The sequence below is a fragment of the Brassica oleracea genome, chromosome C4 (genome assembly GCF_000695525.1).
Source record: "Brassica oleracea var. oleracea cultivar TO1000 chromosome C4, BOL, whole genome shotgun sequence".
Taxonomy (NCBI): domain Eukaryota; kingdom Viridiplantae; phylum Streptophyta; class Magnoliopsida; order Brassicales; family Brassicaceae; genus Brassica; species Brassica oleracea.
This window is the reverse complement of record NC_027751.1, coordinates 23,114,946-23,120,535: the sequence shown is the minus strand read 5'-3', so window position 1 is coordinate 23,120,535 and position 5,590 is coordinate 23,114,946.

Here is a 5,590-nt window from a genome sequence, read left to right as displayed (position 1 = left end):
GCTGGCCCGTGTCATGGCCGAGCTCTCCGGCGAGTCAACCGGCAACACGACCGTGCTCACCGGGCGAGCTGGCCTGTGTCGCGGCCGAGCTCGCCGGGCGATCCGTTTCGGCTGTTCGTTTTCTCGGCTTTTGAAGTTTTGACCGAGATCCGGTTTTTCTAAGGACTTTCGGACATCGATTCCGTCGTGACCGATTTTGACCCCAACAGAGACTGGATTAGCGTCAAGCAAGTTATTACGAGCCAACAGATCAGTTATGTACTTCTGTTGAGTAAGAAGAAGCCCTTCACCAGTGTGATGTGCCTCGATTCCCATAAAGTAGCTGAGGGAGCCTAAGTCTTTTAAGAAAGAAACGAACACCCAAACGTTGGATGAATGTTTCAACAGCAGCAGAGTGGTTACCGGTGACGACAATGTCGTCGACATAAACCAAAACGTAGAGTGTGACTTTTGGACGTTTGAGAATGAATAAAGACGCATCTGAGAGTGAGTTGGTGAAGCCAGAGTCAAGAAGAAAAGACCGAAGCTCTTGGTACCAGGCCCGTGGTGCCTGTTTAAGGCCATATAAAGCTTTACGTAGCTTGCAGACGTGAGTTGGTTTAGTAGAATCAACGAAGCCAGCCGGCTGAGCAGCGTAGACATCTTCCTCGAGTTTTCCCTAAGGAAGGCGTCGTTGATGTCCAATGGGCGAAGAACCCAGCCATTAGCAACCGCATGACCGAGGACAAGACAAACCGTACCAGCTTTGATTACTAGACTAAAGGTTTCTTCGTAGTCGAGGCAGGGACGCTGATGACAATCTTTTGCGACAAATCTGGATTTGTACTGCTTGTTGCCATTGGGAAGTCTTTTGATGCGATGAACCATCTGGTATCAACAAGTTTCTGAGATGGATCTGGTGGAACCAAATCCCATGTTTGATGCTTGATCTGAGTATCATATTCAGAGCCCATAGAACGACGCCACTTTTCATCGTTCAGAGCTTGAGCGATTGAAGTTGGTTCTGTTTCAAGATCAGAACTTGCGAGCATAGCAAACTTGGGATTGGGCCTGCTGATATGATTCTTCGACCTCGTCACAATTGGATGTATGTTCGATGGCGTAGGAAGAAAGGCAGATGAAGAATCTGGGCACTGAGTATCAGAACCTGATGTTGTAGGTGAAGAGTTAACAGGAGCTGATGACGGAGCCACTGGTTCTTGCTTCTGCGCTTGTGAAGGACCCGAGACTGGGGGCAAGTGTACTGCTGGCGATGGTGAATTCGAATGACCAGAGGAAGTAAGAATTGGTGGAAACCAAAGTGTGGAAGAGGACGAGGAAACAGATGGCGAAGAGGATTTGAGAGTTTTGTAAGGGAAGTCTGTTTCAAGAAACTGAACATGACGAGAAATGAAAATTTTGGTGGAGGAAGGGTCAAGACAAAGGTAGGCACTTTGAGTTTGGGAGTAACCTAAGAAGATGCAGGGAGTGGAGCGAGGATCAAGTTTGTGGTTTGTATAGGGTCGAAGACATGGATAGCATAGGCATCCAAAGACACGAAGAGTGGTATAGTTTGGCGGGGAGAGATTTAGAAGTTCAAAAGGAGAAGAGTTGGAAAGAGTGGAAGTTGGGAGGCGGTTTATCAGGTAAGCTGCTGCAGTGGGTGCGTAGCTCCAATAGGAGATGGGTATGGAGGCGTGAGAGAGAAGAGCCAAGCCTGTTTCAACAAGATGGCGATGGCGTCTCTCTGCAAAGCCGTTATGTTGGCGAGTGTGGGGTGGGGAAGTAAGATGGGTAATGCCGTTTGAGGCAAGGAAATCTTTCATAGCAATGTATTCGCCCCCGTTATCTGAATAGAGAGTAATTATTTGGGTTTGAAATTTCTTTTCACCAAGAGTTTTGAAACGTGTGAAAACAGGAAGCACATCTGATTTTTTTTGTAAGGGATAAAGCCAAATGTAGTGAGTATAGTGGTCAACAAAAATGACATAATACTTGAATCCATCGATAGAATGAACCGGTGAGGTCCACACATCGGAGTATAGGAGTTCAAGCGGTTTTGTGGAAGAGAGGGAAGAGATGGAGAAAGGTATTTTGTGGCTCTTTGAGGTTGAACAAGCATTGCATAAGAGTGATGAATCTTTATTATTACAAGGTAAAGAATAAAGAGAAACAATAGTTTTTAAAGTAGCAACAGAGGGGTGTCCAAGCCGGGAATGCCAAATTGGCAAGGGACATTTTATTGAAGCAGAAAAAGCAAAAACAGAAGATTCATCAGAAGCTGGCCATTCATATCCACCATTAGTCATCTTTCCTCGGATTAACCGGGCCCCCGAGCTGAGATCCTTCACCTGAAAGGATTGTGGGAAAAATTCCACAGACACAAGATTGTCAGTACAAAGTTGTTTCACCGAAATCAGATTGCGAGCTATCTCAGGTACTGTAAGAACATTCTTAAGTGAAAGAGATGAGTGAGGAAGAGAAAGGGAACCCGTGAGAGTTATTTGAAGACCATCACCATCTCCAACGAGGACCTCTTCTGATCCTTTGTACGGTGTGTGCAGTGAAAGGTTTGCGAGATCAGACGTTATGTGGTGAGAAGAACCACTATCAAGAAGCCACGACGAGGGATCATGAGGCATTACAGAGGTGTTGTAAGCGCGGGGTGTGCCGTTTTGAGAGCCTCGAGAAGAAGTTGCAGACTGCGAAGACTGTTGTTGCACAAATCGAAACATGGGACAATATTTGGCACAATGTCCCTGAGTCCCGCAAGCTTGACATTTACCCAGATACGGACGACGCCCTGAGTTGTTGTTGTTTTTGTTGGAGTTGGAGTTGTGATGATTGTTTGAAGTCTGAGAACGCCAGTCACGGTTGGAGTTCTTTGAGTTTTGATTGGCTCTCACTGGAAAAGGAGACAGTTGTGGTTGAGCGCTTGTGATAGGATTCTCACGATTCAGAAGTTTCTCATGAAGCTCAGCAAAAGAGATTGGAGTGTCACGTCCATGGATAGACTCGACCACAGATTTGTAATAATCATTGAGTCCATCGAGAATGATGTCAGTGAGATCTTCAGCATCGAGTGGACTACAAAGAAGAGCGAGAGCATCAGCTTTTGTTTTGATCAGCTGCATGTAGGCATCGATATCTTTGTTGCCTTTGACGCACAACTTGAGTTGTTGCTTGAGCTACTTGATGTGGCCCCGAGTAGGTTTGCCATACGTAGCAGAGAGAGTACTCCAAGCCTCAAGAGTAGACTTAGATGTGGCGATGAGTGGTTGAAGCGAGATCTCAATAGTGCCCATGAGTGCGCTAAAGAGAAGGTTATCATGTCGTTGCCAAGCAGTGAAAGCAGGATTTGGCGTGACCACGTCGTCGACGGTGATTGTTGCAGCAGGTAGGATGGTTGTGTTGTCAATAAATTTGACGAGATCATAACCTCTGAGAAGAGACGTAATCTGCACACTCCAGGTCAGATAGTTTGTTGACGAGAGTTTGGTGATATTCACCATATTGTTCACTGTAATACGGTTTTGTTGATCAATGTTGATAGTAGCGTGAGTTGTGATTGAAGAGGATGAGCTATCCATCTTAAGCGAAGAGAGAAATGAAAAATTTGAGAGGATCCGTTGATTTACAAGATCGCTCTGATACCATGTAGAGAGATGTGAATGTTGTGTTGTATTGATAAGAGAAAGGAGTACAATATATATACAAGAGAGAGGAGATCACGTAGGATCTAGAGCTCATCTACAGAGTATATACTCTAACAATATACAAGATCCTCCTATATACAAGGAACTAGAATGCTCCTATACTTATCTCCTATATGCTCTTCCCGAGAACATGTGCAATTATTACTCCGATTTGATTCAAGCGTTCAGGTTGATCAATGGAGACGACAACAGTATTGTTTCCATTAGAGATCTAGTGGCTGCTTAGCATTCTTAGTCCTAAACCGCCGAGTCATAAAGAGGTGACTCACCTCGGAGAGGTTGGCGCCCACAGTTTTATCAGTCTCTAAGAGCTTGCTAGCTGTGTAGCTGGGAACTCTTCCGTTGAAGGATCGATAAAGTGATAAATATATATAATTGGTGAGGGAGAGCCATAAAGTAGAGTCGACGTACCTGAAAGTTCAGTGTTCTTGTTAGCCAACAACATCAACTGGTCGTCATTGTGAAACCTGAATACTTCCATTGGTATGATGTTTATGCTCTGTGCCATCTATTGGTATTTTGTCTGGTCTTCGAAACGAATTTACATGGGGCATCAGCAAATCGATTGGGTTGCTCTTGCTTGCATCAAAGGAAGAAATGGATGTCTATCGGTTCTCTCACAGCTTTTGTATATGTACTCCAAGAGATAGCAGTTATAAAATATTTGTTTTTTTTAATAGGCCCCGGTCATTATGAAATTAAAAGGTGGTTACAAAATACATATTTAGATTCAGTTACAAAATATATGGTTTATTTTTGTGGAAAATAATTGTTGGACTAAACTAATATCAACATTCTAATTTAATAGTATTGATATATATACAATATTAACATGCAATTGTATACTCTAGTTTTTAGAGTTTGGTGTCTGGTTTTTGGATTTTAGTTTTTAGATTTTAGTTTTAAAATTTTGGTTTTTTGATTTTCCAGTAGATTTTAGTTTCTTTGATTTTCCAGTAGATTTTAGTTTTTTTGAAAAAAATGAATTGTTGTTTTAGATTTTGGTTTTTGGTTTTAAAATTAATAAAATGAAAAATATGATAAATGGTAAAATGTTTATTCTGAAAAATTTATAGTTTACTATTATCAAAACATAAATAAGCTTATTTAATAAAATTAATTAAAACAAACACTGCAAATAAAAGTTAAAATAATGATATTTTGATTTTTAGTTTTTTTGTTTTTTTTTTGAAAAACAAGAATGATACTTTTAGCTTTAGATTTTTTAAATAAATTTATCAAGATATTTAATAAAATTTGTTTGTTTTTTTTATGTAGTATAAGTTTTTAGAAAAAGCATGAGAAGTATTTTTTAGTTATAACTAAATTTTATTTGTTATTTCCTCTAACCGAAATATTACTTTAACGCTAATAGTTTGATATCTAGAGAATATTATATTCGTGAGTTTGTTTTATAAGACTGTTAGATGTGGTTTTATTTATACTAGATCCTTTGTCCGCGCTACGCGCGGATAATATATTTAAATTTGTTACATTTGTCATTTTTATTTCTATGTGAATTTTTGTATATTAAACTATATTATAACTAATATTCAAAAAAAAAGTTATATTTTTAGTTTGAAGTAAGTATCTATTATATGTAACAAAATTAAGTAATAAAATATGAAGAATCAAGTACGAGATTTTAGAGTTATGTTAAAAAATATAATTATGTATAGAACGTAAATTATCTTAGTTTAAAAGATTGGAATCTCATCTCGAATAAACTAACGAAAAGAAAAAGTACTCCAATAACCTACTTAAAATATAAAACCCTTTTTTCAAAAAAAAAAAGCGTACTTAATAATATTTTCTTACGTGTAATAGTTGAAAACTGACAATTAAATATCAATGTAGAATATTATTTTAATATATCTAATGGTAAAATATTAATT